Source organism: Myotis nattereri (genome assembly GCF_964212035.1).
Source record: "Myotis nattereri genome assembly, chromosome: 8".
In the NCBI taxonomy this organism is placed as follows: Eukaryota; Metazoa; Chordata; class Mammalia; order Chiroptera; family Vespertilionidae; genus Myotis; species Myotis nattereri.
The window spans coordinates 59,062,720-59,083,345 of NC_138083.1; the positions used below are offsets into that span (position 1 = coordinate 59,062,720).

At 38.9% G+C, this 20,626-nt stretch overlaps 1 protein-coding gene across 1 annotated transcript in view; it reads right to left on the reverse strand.

The window, feature by feature from the left end:
• DLGAP1 (DLG associated protein 1) overlaps positions 1-20,626 on the reverse strand; it is a gene marked incomplete at its 5' end in the record, with an annotated part of 616,937 nt that overhangs the window by 443,322 nt on the left and 152,989 nt on the right. The window lies entirely within an intron of this gene.

The window sequence follows — 20,626 nt, forward strand, 5'->3', positions numbered from 1 at the left end:
ATTATATTTATGTTATTGTATAAGGTACTTTCCTATGTATTAAAGTCTAATGAAAATATTTACTTATATTTTCATCTGTTTGCTTATGTATTGAGCAATATGTTTGGGGCATTAATTAAATGCAAGCTACTAAATTAGATTTTTGAAGGTATAAAAAATTAAGAAGACACAATCTCTGCATTGAAGCAGATTCCAGAGTGAACAGAGGCCAAAATATCAACATGGATCCTGAGAGATTACATTTTCATACTGAGGGCCACAGAGAACACTTGAAGGGCTTGGAGGAGGATGTGATGCAATCAGCTGTGCATTGAGAGCGGTGTGGAAAATTATTGGAGGGAACCAGCTGGAAGGCCATTGCAGTAATTCAGGCAAGAAATGATAACAGGCGTGCCCCTGAACCAACAGTCAGAGGGGAGAACAGAGACAAGTAGATACATCAAGGAGACATTGAGAGTGTAGGATCCACTACTAGTTTGAGGGTTAATGAGAGGGAGCTTATTCCCAACTTAAATTTGGGTCTCTGAAGAGTTGATGGGACCACTCACAGAGATGTGAAACATGGGAAGAATAGCAAACTCAATCACAGGGAAATGATAAGATACATTTAGGGACTGGAAAGCCAATAGGAAATTCCAATAGAAATGGCTCCCCTTGGAGTTTTTTAAGTGAGAGCTATATACATATACTCATCAACAGTGTCTAACAGCTACAGAAAACCATGGGGATATCCCCCCATCCCAGGGAATATTTTCTGAGAGTAAGAAGACAAGGGCAAGAACAAGCCTTGGTCTCCCAAGCCTTAGGTAGTGAAAATTGTGACAAGATCAGAAATGAGCCAGATTAGCAGGAGGAAAAGCAGAGTGATGTGTAGCGTCGGTGTCCTGAAAATCAAAGGCAAAGAAGGAGCATGAGGTGGAGGTCATCAGTTGAATGAGAATTTAGGTGGGAAAGCCTCTTCATGTGGCACCCAAGAATTTTCAGGAACCTTGGCCAAAGAAGTGTCCTTGGGAGCCAGAGAGCCCCTGAATGAGGGGTAGTTGCCACAGAAGATGAGTGGAGGAGACGTCAAGTGAAGACAATGCCTCCAAGAAGCCCAAACATAGAAGCTCTGAAAAAATATGAAGATGGAGAAGGAGCCAAAAGAGGCCTTTGATTATTGTTTGGAGACAGAAATGTTTAAAGGACCAACAGAAAGAGAAATATCAGAGAATCAAAAGAAAGTGAGAGAAACCGAGGAAGTGAGGAGGAGGCAGATGGAGGTGGGAAATGGAGCACTGGATTGCTGGTAAACCAGAGCAAAGCCCTGTTGAGGAGTCAGGGTTGTCCTTTATTTTATTTTACCTTTTCATTTGGGAAAGCAGGCAGTAGAAAGCTCCATATGTGACGTTTATTTTACTCTCTCGGTGGCCCACTTTTCCTCTTAATAAGAATGTATGGAAGGTCTATTTCACCCAGAGACTGTGCTCTGTGCTCAGAGGACAATGGCATACCAAACAAGGCGCCTGCCAACAAGGAACCCACTGCTTTCGGGGTAGGATGAAGATAGAGGTGCACACATACGTTTCTGAACCCAAAGGCAGAGTGATAATCTCAGCATCGATGTATAGCTTGCAACGAGTACAGAAAAGCCCTATGTATCCTTCTATCTCTTAGACGTGAAAGAGCCCTATGTAGCTTTTTATCTCTGAAAGCCAATATTAAATTAGTCCACCCCTTCTCATATAATTGCAAGCCACAAGCTTATAAATGTTGACCACTTGAGATGGCTAGATTAGTTATTAATCTAGCCAGGGAACTGGAATTAATTAAGTTTAGCAGTGAATGGCATTTTGACCTTGGTCTAATCAGGCCAATTTTCCACTTTGGAGAACATGATTGATTATCTAGTTCATTTAGAAAAAGAACCCTAACGGAACAAAACAGACAAACACCGTAAGTTTTACCTTAATTACTAGGATTACAGTGCAATTCTTGATACAGTGTGTTTTTCCTCTGATAAGAAAATACACAATTAAACAAAAATGACTCTTTAGAACTATAAATGGTGAAGGAAAGATATAAGTGAAAAGTTCAGGCAAATTTATCAGGGAAGGTGAGATTTATTTTATTGTAATATCAAATGTATTCTTTGTTGTTGTTGTTGTTAATCCTCACTTGAGGATATTTTTTCCATTGATTTTTTTTTTAGAGAGAGTGGAAAAGGAGGGAGGGAGGGGAAGAAAGAGAGAAACATTGATGTCAGAGAGACACATTTACTGGTTGCCTCTTGCGCTCACCCTGACTGGGGCTGGGGATCAAACCTGCAATCCAGGTATGTGCCCTTGACCAGGAATGAAACCTGAGACCCTGGGGTGTGCAGGCCAATGCTCTAACCACTGACCCACACTGGCTAGGACATGTATTCTTTTTATTCTTCACTTTATTTCATTATGTTTTGCACCCAGCCTCCCTTTTCACAAAATACTTTCATGCTATTACTATCCCATATACCTATACCTAGTAGAGCAAAATGTGATAAACTCTTCTAAAGTACTTTGAAATTCTGCCATCTGCATAAAGTGGTTTATAGTATACAGGTAAATAGCACCCTTGATTATTTATTTATTTATTTTTTTTATTTTTTTTTAAATATATTTTATTGATTTTTCACAGAGAGGAAGGGAGAGAGATAGAGAGAGTTAGAAACATCAATGAGAGAGAAACATTGATCAGCTGCCTCTTGCACATCCCCCACCGGGGATGTGCCCGCAACCCAGGTACATGCCCTTGACGGGAATCGAACCCGGAACCTCTCAGTCCGCAGGCTGACGCTCTATCCACTGAGCCAAACCGGTTTCGGCAATTATTTAAAAACACTTCAATGTGAAACGCACAGTGAAGTTATCTAGATGTACAACAACTGAGAGACATCACAGTGTAATATATTAAATGCTATGCATGAGAAAATGCTATTTTATGTGGCATCTATGTTGCTACCAATGACCTATATCAATACTCAGAGACAGGCTCACACAATGAACAAGGTTTTCAAGAGAAAGAGTGAACCATGTTAACATATACCAAAGAGGCAAACACAGTTTCCTTTGCAGAGTGCATTCACATGATTTAGGGTTCAGCCAGCCACACTGCTGTGTTTTTATTGAATTGATTTACCAAATAAGCCTTAAAATTAAATACTCTTGGGTACAACTACCATTTTGATACTTCAGTGAGGACTTCTGGTTCTATGTGCAAGTAAAAGGGACATTTCTCTCCTTTCATTAAAACAGAGTGGCTCATTTACTGGCCAAAAATGAGGAGAATCAGCATTAATTTGGGGCATCCTTTCTGTGCCAAGGATATAAATACTCAAGTAATGGTTTGGTGCATTTTTAAAACAAGCATTAGGGCAATTTCCATAGCAAAGGAAAAACCATCATTGGTAATGTTGCAGTGAACATAGGGGTGCATATATCTTTGCAAATAAATGTTTTCAAATTTTCTGGATAGATACCCTAAAGAAGGGTTGCAGGGTCATATGGTAACTCCATTCTTGATTTTTTGAGGAGCCTTCAAACTGTTTTCCATTATGATTGTGCCGATGTCACCCTAATAAATTTAATTATTTTAAAATAAACAAACAAAATCATATCATTGGCAGTGCAGCTTCTCTTAAAATGAAGGTACTTTCTCCTTGCCAAAAATTGAGCTCGAATGGGTTTTGGAAGGAAGATGGACATGGGTATTTCACTGGAACAGGTTAATGTTTGTACCGAAGAAGCAGAGACGAAAAGGAGCAAACCTGAAGCAATTATAGAACACACAAACTAGTTGCATCCTTTAAAGTCACTGCTTCTCATCAACTGATTCTTAAAATACTATCAACTTAGAATTGTATATTCAGTACAAATATCTTTTAGAACGAAACAGAATTAAGTACTTTTTCATATAAATAAAAAATGAAGAGTGTGTTTTGCCAGTGGCTCCCCTATAAAGGGAATTCCAAAAGATATGTTTTAGGCTGAAGGAAAGTGACACCAGATGGAAACCTGAGGTGCAAGAATACCGAGGGATAGGAAAGTGGCAAATATGTGACTAAATCAACACAAACATTTACTAAAGAAAACCATAATGTCTAACTTGGTGGAGTTAAAAAGCAGAAAAAAAAATAAAAGGACAAGTCAAGATTGGAGTGACTATAAACAAAAAGAAAATTAAGGAAATGATGCACACACATTCAGAATGTTGTTACCATTTTATTTGAAAATGGTGTGTAGGTTACCTAGATGTTAGTGTATAGTTTTCTTTATATCTTACAGATGATTTTATAAATATAGATGCTAAACTGCCCAAGCAGTGGCTCCAAGTGTGAGTTTCTCAAACACCACCCCATACTGTCAAAGATGGTAAGCTGCTTGCCAATGGGTATGAATGAACCATCTAAGATTAAAAATCACAAATGCATAATAGCCAATTAGAAGAGATGTTTTCTCATGCATTTATTGGCTCATTTATCATGTACTTAATATCTCCCTGCCAAATATTAGTGTCTATTTTTGTTAGATACTCTTTAACTGTCTATAAACAGAAGCAGAGGGAAAATTTGGTTGGATTTAAGGTTGGGATCAAGGACATGTTGAATCCAATGACTATGTGGTCAAGGAATTGAGGGTGTTGCAAATCGTAATGAAATGACTGACCGGCCAGGTCCAGGAGAGACTGAGAATCAAGAAAACTAAGAATTTGAGTGGTTGGGACTCTGTGTACATCTCAGTTAAGAACTGGAGAGCATTATGCTAAGTGAAATAAGCCAGTCAATGAAGGAAAAATACCACATGATCTCACTCATTCATGGATAATAGAGACCATTATAAACTTTTGAACAATAATAGATACAGAGGCAGAGCTGCCTCAAACAGATTGTCAAACTGCAGCGGGAAGGCCAGGGAGGGTTGGGGGGCAGGAGGGAGGGGGGTAAGAGATCAACCAAAGACTTGTATGCATGCATATAAGCATAACCAATGGACATAAGACACTGGGGGGTAGGGGAGGCCAGGGGACTGTCAAGGACGGGGGAAAAAAAAGGACACATATGTAATACCCTTTGTAATACTTTAAGCAATAAAAAAAATTTTTTAAAGAACATGGATAATAAGAATAAATAAGATGAGGAATATACAAATGTTTTATGGTCAATTAAAATTATTGCACATGGAGTAACTTGGATAATGGCAAGGATCAAGATGCACCAATATGAGGAAATTGCTGAAATAAGATGGGAATGGAGGGACAGTAACTGTGACACCATCACAGTTGATTTCCCATATTGAGCTATTTCTATTAATATTCGTCTTAGAGGAAATGAATTCTACTACATAAAAGAAAATAATACTATCTACACACGATCTGTTCTAGCTGATCTATAGACATGTGAGACTTAGGTCCCTATCAGCCCCTGGAACAGTGGACAGCCAATTGTTTGCATGTAAGTCCTTTATTCTTTTCCCGTCATTTTTTAAATCCTCACCCCAGGATTAAGTTTTTATTGATTGGAGAGAGAGAGAAAGGGAGAGAGGGAGAGAGAGACCAGCATTAATTTGGAACATCCTCTCTGCTCCAAATCACTAGTAATGTGAGAGATGTGAGAGAGAAACATCTTTGTCTCCCATATGTGCCCTGACCCAGGATCAAACCCGCAACATTTCTGGTGCATGGGATGATGGCCTGGACTCCATTTTTATTTAGCAAACATTTATTGAGAAGTTCAAGAAATGTTCTTAGTGGCACAATTTAGCATGGGAGATAGACTATCAGCCATTTTCCTATCCTTGAAAACTCAGTAAACAATATGCACTGCTCCTTCTGGTCCAGACATATTTACCCTCATATAAAACAAGCCCAGAGGACGCTAACTCCATCATACTTCCCAGAGGATGCAGTCAACGGCTACGTGGTAACTCACTCTTATGACAGAAAATGCCCTAGTGAGGGAAATGCTCAGGGTGACTTCCATGACCAAATAAGGCTATGATCCTCACCCATTTGTAATCTGTAGGACAGGATAGATTTGTAGTTCCTGCAGCTTCTTAGAGACGTACAGCTGGAGAATTTGAGTCGTGCTAGAGTCTATGCAGTTTGTCACTGGGCTACTCTGGTAAAGTAATGTTTCAAGGGTGATGCTGGGGCAAATTATTACTTTTAGATGAGCTGAAAGAGTTCCCAGACTGAGCCACCAAGTAGCCATTGACTGTCTTTTTATAAATCAGTTCAGTTGCCTTCTCTTCAAACGTCTTTGTTTTCTTAAGATCCTTCTATTAAATTCCTGATATGCTTATGTTACACAGAGTTAGTTTCGGTTAGAAGCAAAAGAACAAAAGGAAGCAATTGTTGCCTGAGTTATGAGTAGACAAAATGCAATATTTACAAATGGCTTTACTGACAGTGTGAATTATTCATCTTAAACAAAGTTAATGTTAACATGAATCACTTTGTAATTACGTTATGACTAGAATCAAATGAATTATTATGAGCTATAAAGCTATAATAAAAATATTATGACACAATATTATTATATATGTACAATAAAAATTCATTAGAATTCCCACCCTGCAAAAAAATCTGTAGATGACTTATACCATTTAAAGTATTTCAGCTATGGCTATCTATATTTGTAAGATGTAAATTTCCTCTAAGTCTGTTTCATCATTTGTAAAAGAGAATACCAACTTTCTCAAAGTATCATAAGTTAAATGAGATATCTATGCAAGTTCTTTGAAGTCCCTCCATAAGTTATGAACCAAGTCTAAATAGCAATTCCAAACTATTTTCTATTAATAACCAAAGGTCAGGTTTATGCCCTTGTTAAGTAGAAAAAAAAAAGAGGCTGACATCTGAAGTTATTGAGATCATATAAAAGAATAAATTTAGCTTTTAAGTCAATTTGACAACTTCCCAACAAAGTATAGAGGAATTGTGTGTGTTTTTTAATTAAAAAGAAGTAGAAAAGTCTTCTCAGTGTTAGGAAAATTTTTTTTCAACTATGTAAATGTACAGTAAAACTGAGTAATTATATCTGCTTTCACATTTTATTTTTTGTATCCTTCCTTCAAAAAACATATTCAGTAACTATTGAGAAAGTTTATTCAGTAAAAACAACATGATGATAAAAGATAATAAGGGATTATACATTTATAGTAGCACCATTTCTTTTTTTAAAATATGTTTTTATTGATTGTAGAGATAGAGGAAAGGAGAGGGAGAGAGAGATAGTAACATATATAGGCTGCCTCCTACATGCACCCACTGGGGATCGAACCCAAAACCTGGACATGTGCTCTGACTGGGAATCGAACCAGTGACCTCTTGGTTCATGGGGGTTGATTCTCAACCACTGAGCCACACCAGCTGGGCCATTATTTCCAATCAAAATACATAACTGCCCTTTTAGGCTACTGAAAGCAAAAGAGCTAGCAATGGGAGCTGCTTAGTGTTTTTAGATTATTAAAAATAGGTACCCTTCAGGCAAAGATGTCTCCGAGAGTAATCCATGGACCACCTGCATCAAATTACTTGAAGTAACTTTTTAATAAAGATTTGTGAAATTTTCCCCAACCCTCGGATTTATTAAACTACAATTTCTTGAGAAGTAGAAAACAGGAATGAGCAATCATAATGAATGCCCCATGTATTTTCATGTAAAAATTCATCTATAGTTGACTTTATCACTGAGCAGAAAGAAGGCAAAATAGAATCACTACATGATGTTGGAAGAGTTGTACACTGAACATCTTTGGAGGGCATTGTTGATATCAGTGTTGATATACAGAAGCTCTGATTTCCAAACTTCATTCATACCTTATAACTGCCAAGGAATAATTACCAAAACAGCAACTGAGAAAATCCATTGCATTTGCACTTTTCAAAACCTCAGTTATCAATGTCATTCAGTATGAGATGTACAAAGGGTTGCATTTTGATCTACCTCTTACATATTAAGTAAATTATCTATATCACTTGGCAAATTAAATGTTTCATCATATATTTGATGGAGTCTGGGCTTTTAAACCAAGGAGCCGAAGAAGAAATAAATCCTTTGTTAGAACACTTAGACCAATAGAGTATTGAATAAGCAATTTTACCTAATGTGAATTAATGGTCTTTACTCCTTGGTTATTTAGTATACATTTAAAACACTTCTGAAGAGAAAAAAAAAATCTATCTAAAAATCTATTTCTTTCCTTGGGAGTAGTACAAAACCTGGTTTGTTTCTTTAAAAAGTAATCTCACATTATAAAAATTAGTCAATGCTATGGTCAAGTGATAATCGGGGTGAGTGGCTTCAAGAGCCACAATCAGAACTGTAGCCTCCCAACACCTATTTTTCTCAAATCAAATGCTAAGCAAAGTGTCTTCAATTTAAAACCAAACTACCCAAGCCTCCTTGGTTATCTGCATTATCATTGATCTTTTCGGTAACTGAGTCTAATATAATATTGTGTTGGGAGATTATAAAGTATCACCTTCCTCAGTGCAGGTTACCCAAGTTGGTTCAGATTCAACACTGAATCCATCAGCATCGCCCTAATATTATTTCCTGACCCACATTTTTATCCTTTTTTCCTCAAGATGCATTTGTTTAAATATCTTCTTCCATCTTTAGTTCTGCAAGCATGTCAAGTGTGTCCTCCAAAGAGACATTTCCTTCATCTTGTAATATACTTGTCAGAAATTCTCAATTAACCAAATAGACCTTTACCGAAGTACAGTACAAGGTATCAGGCGTGAGTTATTGTTTTTAATAGGCAAGAAAATCCCAGTGAATAATTACTGTTGACTTGATATGTGTTTTTAATGAAAAAAGTGTTTTTTAATCATATATCCATCAAAATCTACAGTATATTTTATTAGAGAGAATAAACACCATGATGCCATAACTTCATTGCATACTATTACAAATAAACTATTATGTTTAGTATTTCCATAAATACTGTTATATTTAAACATACTTTACAGAAAAAAGTTAAAATAAAAATATTGTCTTAGAAAAAAATTGAGAATTAAAGGGAAAAGAATGTAGGATCATCAGAAAATGACCTTTTTTAATGATAGAATGTTCCTAGAAAATCAATATCAGACTAATAACAATCTCTAGTAATCAGATTTTCTGATGAAAGTGGAGCTTACAGAAGATCAGGTTGAAAACCTAAAAAAGATTAAGTTGTGCAATAATTTCCTCTTCCTATGTATAAATAAATATAAAAATAAATAGAAAAAACATGTGTTCTAACATGATTCACATAATCAGAGCCTTCTAGAAAATTTTAATTATGATCCATGGAAATAACTTTATCCGTTATGCTGTGAACTGAGTTGCTGAGAGCACGGACATAGAGAACGGGTTTTATTAAAAATTGGCAAACTTTTCAGATCTATTTCAAGGCGCATTATGGTCCTGTTTAAAAGATCGACAATTGATGGGCTTCTTATAAGTCCCATGAGGTTTCCAAGCAATCATATGAATGTACACAAATTCATTTGGGCTCAACGATGATGGATACCTAACATAATATAAGATGTACGTGCCATTTGATCTCACTGTTAATGGACCCATCATTCACTACCACTTTACTCCCCATTTCAATGGAGAGGCTGAAAATAAAAGGAGGGAAAAAAAAATAAAAACAATGGCTTGTTCACCTCTTTTCTTGGTTAACTTGAGAAACTCATTTTTGTGTATTAAAAGCCAAAGCAATGAGTTACCAGGCCTTGGGCCAGGTCCTTCATCACTTTTCCAAGCTTCCCCTGCTACTGGCTGTTTCTGCAGGGATTCCTGGGGATGGGGCTCAGCACTGTGTGGCTGAGCAAACCTCCAGGGGTTCTGATGACGGTAGGTTTTCAAAGGCTGACTGTTGATGCCCAATTCAGTGCACCTGGGGCTAGGCCCCCAAACTGGCGTTTCTGACAAGTTTCCAGTGATGCTCAGAGGACTGCCTGGGAACCACGTTTTGGTCACAGCATCGGTGAGTTAACCTGTCTGTGAATTTTCATAAACTGCCTTTCACTTTCATTAAGTTATCATGATGACATCTCACCACAAGTCTATAGATAAAATCAGACAAAAATAGACTACATCAGCTTAACCACACGTCCTTGAAAGAATAGTTTTATGTGAAATATGTGCATATGATTGAAATCACACAGCCCCTACGAAGAGGCGCATCTTTGTTGAATGGATGGATAAGGAAAAGGAAATAATTGCTTCTAATCTGAAACAAATAGAAATGCGAAATCCAAAAGCCCTGGCTGTAAGCTATAGTATGCTACCAGCATACAGTAGGGGGCCTCATCTTTCCCTTTATTCCATTTTTAAATAATATGGATTTTTATGGACTGCCATTATATTGCTACACATTAGTGTGCTCCTGAATATTTTGGAAAGAAGCCCAGGCAATGATTCTGCCAATCTACTGAGTGGCCAGTGATACTATCTTGGGGTTTTCTCCTTTACAGTGATTCATCTGGGAAGCTTACATTTATAGACAAATCATGTGTTATCTTGCTTCCATCATGAAAATCATCAGGGGCCACACATATCTGCGACTCACAGCCTGCAACCCATTATTGCAGTTTGTAGAATGTGTCTCTCCGTAATGATGAAATGCACTCCACTTTGTTGTTTTAGGAAAATGACAGCTTCCTCTCAGGTCTTTTTAAAGGTCAAAGGATAGTCTCCATATCACCACTTTCTCAAGATTCACCTTGAAATATTTTGTGCATCCTGTTTTTTGCATCCATGTCCTTTACCAGGACACCATCCATTCTGGCAGCTGACTGCTCTGGAGTGTGCTGGCACGTACACCTAGCATTCTGGGAGACAGACCTGAACCAAAGAACACAAGAGCCCAGGGTAGTTGGGGGTAGATCTGATCTTGGAAGTGCACACTTAGAAAAAAACTTTCTGCTTCAGAAAAGAGTCATGATATTCTTTGAGACGTGGCAGAGCAAAGAAATCTCGCTATTCTACTCATTCAGAAATTCTCTTCAGAAACGTTAGGACACGAGGACAGCAAATAAAGGGGGAAGGTGGGCGGCAGCAGTAGAAATGAGGTGCTGGTGCTGCGCATGGTCCCCCGCGCAGTGCACAGGGGGAGGACTAGAGCCGCAGTGACGCTTGTGCCCCGGGCTGCTCAGCTGCTGCAGCGCACACCAGTGGAGTACAAGGGGAGCGTGTACACACACCCACCAACACACCTGCTCTCTCGGCGGCCCCGAAGCCGGAGCTGATTTTGTCGATGAAGCTGTCCTTTGCAGCACTTTGCGAAGCTTGTGCACTTCAGTGTAGTGGCTCAGTGGGGACTTCTGGAGTCACACCCCTGAGCATTAAAAGTCAGCCTTCTTGAAACATGTTACTTAAAATCTTTCTAAGCTTTAATTTCCCCATCACAGGGATATTAACAGGCTACAGAAGGTAGGATGAAATTGCCTTTAATTCACAGGAGATACGGCGCAGCATAAATCCCAAGTATCTTCATGGCATCTGGTGTAATCCCAGTGTAAACACATGGGGCTTAACAAGTCCATGGTGATAGCGCACCCTATTGGCAGAGCTTTACTTACAATGCAGCAAGTGTCTACCACTACATTTTATGAATAGTTTGTAAAACTCAATAAACATTCAGTTCTTTATTCTTATTATAAGGATAGTAACATTAAATCATATAAATTATCATTCTTTAGGGTAAAAATGATCAAATAGTAGCAGCTTTGTATTGTTCATCCCAGCAACTGTGATAGCTGCAGTGACTACTCAGAACATTATCACGATCGCCAAATCGTGGAAGCTCAAACATGTGCTTGGGAGGGTGCTTGGCACATGGTGTACATGAGGGCTATTACTCTAGCATTAATTCTGTAAAGTGCAAATATTTCCATTTTAATTGCTATGCATGCCCAACATTCTATGCATACCCTCTCCTCTGTCAGTATTACAAAAGGGGGCCTTGTGATGAGTGTCAAATGTGACCACAAACCCACAAAAGACATAGGTTCTCTTTCAGGGGCGTATGTTACAAAGAGATTTCCCAGTGCATTTCTTTAGCAAAGTAAGGGATTTCAGAACAACAGTGATGAAAAAGCTTGTTGTTTTAGCAGCTTTGTTGCTATGTTTGTTTTTTTTTAATGCAAGAAAATAAATATTCCAATCTCATAAAAGTCTTAATTCTAGCAAAGCTATTTTTCTTTACAAGCAATAGGCCTAGATTTTTAAATGAGCAGCCAGTTCCAGACCACAATAGCACAGAGATAACACACCGAGTCCCAGAGCAATTCATTGACCTGACAGCAGGAAGTAATGATGCATCATCAGAATCCACATGGACAGTATCACTTTGCCAAGAAGCATTAGGCTTCCTTTTTAAGGAAGATTTGATTTGGCTGCTATTTCTAGAGAGCTTGAGAGCATCTATATCAATAAGATGCAAACTTGCTCTTTTATTCATCTGAAGTGATCACACCTACATGCTGAAAAGAAAGCAAAGAGATTGGGGGCAGGGTTCAGACGCGTAAGTTTTTTTTCTATGCAAGTTTCCAGTGTAAGGCATCCTCGTGGAATGGGAGAACCTTTTCATAAAAACCCAGTGCCTTAACGACATATGCAAACTGCTAAAAAGAAACAACAGTTCCAAGATGGAGTCACATGTGCTAAGCCCCGCATCCACAAACCAACACTTAATGCCTAACCTAGTTGCAGTCTCAACCTCTTCCAGGGCTGTAACCTTTAGCCAGCCAACCTGGAATGATCTGGTCAGCGCTAGTGAGGCCATCTGCCTCACAGACCTCTACCATCTTCTGAAGGAAAGTGACCTTCCCTGGAATCCTTGAATAAAGCCAATTTGATCTTTAAAGGTACTCAGTTGAATTTTGTTTTTCTTAATGAACATTACCACTGAAAACCTTCAATTTTTAGCACCACTTGAAGATGATAAAGAAATATTTGTTGTATATTTTTGTCTCAGTTATTATAGGGGAGTTTATGGCTATGTTATTATGAGAGAGGGGGGATATGAATGAATCTTGGGGGAATTTACCTAATATTTTCAAGAAGCAGAGCATGAGAAAATTATAAAATGTAATAAAGCATAATTTTTATGAAGTACTTAACATAGATACTGGATAAAACAAGATAACAGGCCCCAAATGGAATGACTTAGGCTAAGCCCCGTATCACCAAACCTCGCCTTAACTTAGAGTTTCTAGCTCTCTCAGAAATGCAATCTTAAACCAGTCACTCAGGAATCACCTGATCAGTACTTCTTGGGTAATCAGCCCGATAATAAGATCTTTAACATTTTCTCAGTTAAATTTTGCTTTTTAACCATACTAAGGAAATGTTCTGAATGATTTTTTCACTTCCCTGAATTAAAAAAGGAGAAAATAATAAGCCAAGGTAGGTAGCATTATTTCAGAAGGCTGAAATTTCTTTAGAATTTCTAGCACTTATGTATAACAGTTTTGGATGCAACAGAATTGTATGATTTGGCAGTAACAGAGAAGTACAAACTAATCGTATTGTTAACATTTGTATGTACACGGCTAACTCCATAAAGTAGATACTTAATTGTAAACAGCTATCATGTCTCTATTATTTCAAACTATTCCACCCTTGTTCTGTGTTACTCACTCACATAAGATGTCTCTATTAGCACTGTTCTGTGTTGGGGTGGTTTTGCTTTCTAAAAGTTAGTTTTAAAGTGGGCTGTCTCCTAAGCACTGAGAGCTGGAGGGCATTGGCATCAATACAATGTCACAGCAATATCTAGGACATTGCCACACCTTTAGCTTCCATTTTCCTCCATTGTGAGACCACTATGGACTAGGCATTTCTGGGTGTGAGGATTTGGCAGAGAACAAAACAGGCTATGATATCTTGTTCCAGTGAGGAGGTGCCAACTTTCCTAGGCCCGTGTGAGTCCCAACTGTTCACAGGGTATGTCTGCATTTGCTCTACCACCTCTCCTTCTTATTTATCAGGACTTTTGTCTTAACAGTGGAGAAAACAAGATTCTCCTAGTTTATCACGGAATGAAAAAAGGGTAACATAGACAACAAAGGTTATCCAAGAATCATTGTGGCCTACACAATGGATGATAAGCATTATGTGCTATTTCACTGATTTGGAATGAGAAGACTCCAAAGTGGTTAGGTTTCTTCTCAACTCCTTAGTGACATTTTTCAATTCATTTTAGCTTTATTTCTCCATTCAGAAGAGGAAAGGAGAGAAAAAGAAAAGGAGGGAGAAGAGAGAGAGAGAAAGAGAGAGAGAGAGAGAGAGAGAGAGAGAGAGAGAGAGAGAGAGAGAAATATTTTCATTCTCAGACCTTATTTCAAAGCTGTGAAGTCCAATGAGATAAGGTCTCTTATCTTATTCCAATACAATGTCTTGGGATTCTGGTAACCACAAAGACGCTTTGGTTAATCTTAGAATTTCACCTAGGGCAGCAGTAGCAGGAAGAGGAACATAGCAGTTGCAAGGGTAGGACTACTGCTAGTCAAGATAGTAATATTTATGGTGAATCACTACTGAGTGCGTTCATATGTTTGGCATGTTTGTGGGTATTTTTATGGTTAATCTTCAGAACCACCTGCTAAATGACACATAACACTCTCAGTCCCATTTTCAATTGAGCAAATTGAAGGACAGAGAGGTTAAGAAACCTGGTCAAGTTCACTGAGCTGGTAAGGAAGAGAACCAAAATTTGAACCCACATAGCCTAGCCTTGGCTTTTGTGGTTTTAATGACTATAACATACTGCCTCAATTCTATGCCCATTACAGTGAAAAGCATCCTCATAAATATTCTCCTCTGTGTTTTCCACAGAATATATTTGAAAGATGAAGATGCTGTAGTCAAGAATGTTAAATGCCTTTTCCAAGGTCACTAAATGATAGATAGGGGAACATAGCCTAACTTTTCACTATAGTTTCTACTATAGTGAAAAAATTAAATCTCTATGACCTAAAAATTCAGCATATACTGAGATATAAAATTCAATATGCTAGTGATAAACATAGCAAAACTATTTTAAATCCTTGGGTATTAACATGGTGCAGGGGGACTGAAAGATGGACAAAACCTTGGTGATTTTGATCAAAGTCACCCTCAAATGGCAGAGTTAGACACCACACTCCTGGTTCCTGGCTCTTCCCTCAGGAGGCACAACCACAGGCCCATGCTGTCTGCCCACGTGCCTGGCCCGGGTTCCTATATGACCACATTAATTAATTTAGTGAGAAAAATGTAAAAAAAAAACCTGAAGACATTAGCATCAATGTTGACTTTAAACTTCAAAGGAAACAATTAACAATGACCTTCACAGTGAAATGAAGAACATTAACTCAGGAGCCGTGACTATATTTTCAATTCCATAAGGATATTTACTCATTTGAGTCAGCACCACTTGGTGAATATTTCACTCCGTAAGGATTTATGTTATCCTGAAGTAAACTTCCTTTTCTTCTCTATTTTCCAGCAAATCAGACTTATGAATTGCTCTCTAATTAACTGTCTTTCATATCATTTTCTTATAGAAGCTGCTGAGTGTTTAATTATTCAAGGGAGAAGAGGGAAGACATTTAGAAACATTACCATGAATATAGGAAAAGGAGAGCTAGAAATATCCGTGGAGAGCTCTCCTGAACTCCGGATTCATACATTCATCACACTGTCTCCACCTGGATACCTATTATATGCCTCATGCTTACCAATGACCTCCTCATGTCTCCCTTTCAGTGAATTTTCAATTCAGCAGCCAGAGGTACCCTCTTAGAAAGCCAGTCAATTACACTTAAAAAGAATATAATCTTATATGTCAATTATACCTGAAAAAAAGTCACCATGTTACTCGTTTCTCAAAATGTATTAAGTGGCTTCCTTCCTCTTGCAGAGAAAGCTGAAGTCATCTGGGTGGACGCTCAGTCCTGCAAGGTGTTTGTACCGGGTGCATCCCCCCTGCTGCTCCAGCTCACTGGTCTGTATGCAATTTCTGGAATTTGCCAGACAGCACCCTACCCCAGGGCCCTGTGTGCTCCATCTGTCTGGAGCATCCAGATGTTTACATTGCACTTGTCTACTTCCTACCTTTATGCAATTGTGACTTGTTCAGTGAGGCTTTCCTTCCTTCACTCCCCTATTGAAAGATGCAACTTTGTCCTCAGCTACTCCAGTCATTGCCCTGCTTCATTTCTATCCATTGCACCTATTCCCATAGCCTACATTGTATATCCTATATAATAAAAGCCCAGCAATGGAATGGCGGAACAACCAGAACAACTGGTCAACCAGTCACTATGATGCACACTAACCACCAGGGGGCAGACGCTCAATGCAGGAGCTGCCCCCTGGTGGTCAGTGTGCTCCCACAGGAGGAGCACTGCTCAGCCACAAGCCAGGCTAACAGCTGGCGAGCACAGTGGCCTGCCTCTGCAGCAGCGCTAAATCGGACATCCCCTGAAGGCTTCTGAACTGGGTGCAGGCCCGGCTGAGGGACCCCTACCCCCTGAGTACATGAATGTCATGCACCGGGCCTCTAGTATTGTCATAACTTTGTTCATAGTTGCATACTCCCTCTATAGTGTGCATGGAAGGAGGACGAGTCTTGGTCTATATTGTTCCTGATCTAGTACTAATGCAATGAATACTGCCTGGCACATAGTTAAGTGCTCAATGCATATTTCTTGAAATAATGAATAGGAAATAAATGAATGACGAGTGGAATTTTATTTTATTAAATAAGGAAAAGAGGCCAGATGTGAAAGGACCAACTGTGCACCAGGCTCCTTGAGAGTACTAAGGAGCTCATTAAATTAATGATCTGATGTGGTCACATGTCCTGGCAAAAGTAATCAATAGCAGTGAATGTTGGTTCTAGATATGCTCACCAATGGAGTCGGGCAACACATTTACTCTGTGTAAGTACAGTAGCCATTCAGGAATGACAGACTTTAGTATTAAAAGTAGGCCGTTTTTAAACGTTCCTTGGCCCACAGTCACATCCCTAAGCTCATAGCTCCGTGGCCATGGGCAGGTAACTTATCCTCTTCATGCTTTTTTTATAGAGAAAAGGCTAGAGGTTCCACACTTAAAGTCTAGCAGAAGTTTCTCAGGGACTTCACTGGAGGCAGGGCAGTGTTTACAGATAGCCCAGCATTGGGGGTGTTCATTTCCCTTCTATTCCAGGATCCAGACTTCTTTGCCCTTGGCCCACAGCAGTTTCAAAGAGAAGATATCCGTCAGAAGAAACAGAAGGCCTTGTTATCTGGGAGAAGTTATCCCTGCATTCACCTTGGTGAGCTCACTTCCACCATCAGGTACAACACTCCCAGCTGTCACCTCCCTGAGTAGTTAACAGGAACAGACAACTAAACCTGTCAGTGTGGCTTATCTGTCTGTACCTGAGAAGGCCCTGATGCTAACAGTTTTGAAGATTACTCATTTAAGAGAATTTTGCTACTGTTTTCTATTTCATGTTCAATTAAATTACTGAGGGGCTAATTTATTTTTCAGCTCAGGAACATTTGTTCTCGTAATTTTTTGTTCCTGTTTAGTAGCATTGCACCTTCTCATGCCTGTCACCCTCATTCTTAAGCAGGATTTCTACCAAGAAGCTTCAGTTTAAGGAGAAAAGCTGTCTTTGTACTTGTGCAATGTAACTTCCCACCATGAAGTGGTGTGACAGCATGTCACTTCCATCATATAGATTCTCCATGTGGAGCCAAACTATAGAAGACTTTGTTTAAACATTTGAATTTAAGTTGAGTCAGCTAATGTATTCATTATATTCAACACTGAAAAACAAAAACACACACACCATCCATAAAAAAAAACCATCAAAATAACCCCATCTCATATCTGGTTAAAGGAGACCACAAAAATCCAAGTAGAATTTACACAAGTAAAATCCAAAATGCCCAGAAAACTGAGTGGAACTGGAGAGTTAGAGCATTAACTACTCTACAAGGCCTCTAGCTTCCTGGAATATATACTTGATACACTGAGAGAGGGGGGATAGATGTGAATCTTTCTCTTCAAAATCCTCATAGACATACATCCTATAAATTGTTTATCTTTTAAGAAAGTTTTTCCAGACATGGAGCTGGCCGAAGCATTAACGTCATTTCCTCTGAAAACTTGATCTTGCGTAACACTGAGCTTCAAGGGAGTGCAGTAATGTGTGGTCGAGCTGGACACCAGGGCTTCTAACTTAGACCCAGGTGTCTTTCTTTCTTTTTTTTTTTTAATATTTTATTTATTTTTTACAGAGAGGAAGGGAGAGAGATAGAGAGTTAGAAACATCAATGAGAGAGAAACATCGATCAGCTGCCTCCTGCACATCTCCCACTGGGGATGTGCCCGCAACCCAGGTACATGCCCTTGACCGGAATCGAACCTGGGACCTTTCAGTCCGCAGGCTGACGCTCTATCCACTGAGCCAAACCGGTTTCGGCAACCCCAGGTGTCTTTCTTAATGACTAAAATAGAAGACAGTCTCTTTGGAGAATGACAGACTTTTCTTAGAGTTGAAAAAGAAAACAACCTAAGAATTCAATGTTTCATTTGACAGATGAGTAAGCAGATGCCCACAAGTGCTTTGCCTCATTTAAAATCCAGTGAAAATAGAGTACATTTTCTTGCCACATGCTTTTTCTTTATGAAATGAAATAGGATTTAAAAAAAATATGCTATCCTTACAACCCCTGGTTTAAATAAAATCACACATGTGTCAATATTAAAACAGATGGAAGCTGAGCTTCTCTAAAGAAAATATAAGTGGGGCTCCCTTGAACCTTACTCTAGCTTGAGCTTTAGAAGTTTCCTGGACACACATTTGAAGCTACTGTTGTAGAAGAGAGGATATTGGTATAACTTTCAGCTTATGTGTCTCTGGGACAAAGAACTTGAACCTTTTCATCTATTTCTAAACCATTCATCATTTCCATGGCTCCTCTTTTGAAGTCCTCACATATACTTTGGCAGCTCAGACAGAGGGTGGGTACACAAGGACTGAGCATTTACTCTATCCCAGGCACCACTCTGATTCTCCGTGAGCTCAAGAGAGGAGCCAACAGAGTTCTGGACTAAATATCTCAAGAAGTAGCCAGGCCCCTTGAACCCCAAAGAGTGTGTCCCCACATGGCAGGATACGGAGTTGTTGTCACAACCCATAAAGGAACTTCAGGGAGTCTGCCCAGTGACTTGTGCCATGGGAGTGGCAATGCCTTCAAGGGGAACAGAGAGTGAGGCATTCTGTGGAATTCTCAGCTGCTCTCATATCTATTTTGCCTCATGTTGGTTATTCTGAGACTGTGATTGTGAAAATGATGTCTACACATTTAGGTCACTGTAAACTGAATGAGCACTTGACACAAGATCAATTTTGGAGGGGTATATTTTTTGAAACTAAATAAAACCCCTTTCAGTATTGATGAAGGGATCTGGTAAAAGTATTTGAAGTTGGGGTTAGCAATGGCTTCACTGAAAATAAACTTTGTGTTCACTTTATTTAGTGAGGAGAGTCAGAAAAGAAGGAAAAAAAGAAAAATTCGGCAACATTCCCATGAAGCATTGTATTCTAGACTCCTGTGTTGCACAAGGGAGCATTTGTAACTCTTATAGCAATGGGCTTTGAACACATTTGTGCTCTCCCTTTAACTAATAGCTAAGAAAGGGAAAGCTGAATATTCAAAACAAGACAAAGCAGTTAGATTTACCTTCAAATCCAAGAACAGCAGTTTTTGCACAATTCAAATGCAGTCATTGAAGATAAAACATTTGCTGATGATGAGACCAGAGAGCATTGCCTCAGATGTCACCGATATTTATCGCCTCAGAGCTGAACATCAGAAACCAATTCAAACATCACAATGGCCACGACACTTATCATGAGCCACCTTTTTATTTTCTTAAACAAAGACATCTTTTTCTTACTTTCAAGAATTTTTTTGAAGCTGAATGCTTTCAAGACACTTGGAGATTGATCTTCAGATTCAAAGTAGCATAGCAGTTAGAGATAAAAAAAATAAATTACCAACAAGCCTAGTGCGAGAGCTGGCATTTGAAATTCCTGGAAGAGGATAGATGCCGGCAACTGCCTCAGTATGAACAATGCAGAGTGATATGTCAGCCGACGCACCAACTTGCTCTGCTTCTGGGGAAGTTGCAAAGGACCATTCACTAACTCAGTAAAGTCACCTAAAGGAAAAATCCTAAGGAAAACATTCATGCACTATGCAGTAGGATTTTGTGGCTAATCAACTGCATTCATCGAGCCCTAACTAAGCTTTTTCAAGATGCTAGGAGTAGTTACAAAAGAATAAGCAGTAGGATTATGATTTACCCAAAAGATAAGTTTCAATGAGAGAAGAAAAATGACATTCTGAAACATTCAAACATAACAAACAAAACATATTTCTTAGAACTATTTTACCTGAAGACAGCATCCCTACTTATAAGGCAGCGGTTCTCAACCTGTGGGTCGCGACCCCTTTGGCGATCGAACGACCCTTTCACAGGGGTCGCCTAAGACCATCCTGCATATCAGATATTTACATTACAATTCATAACAGTAGCAACATTACAGTTATGAAGTAG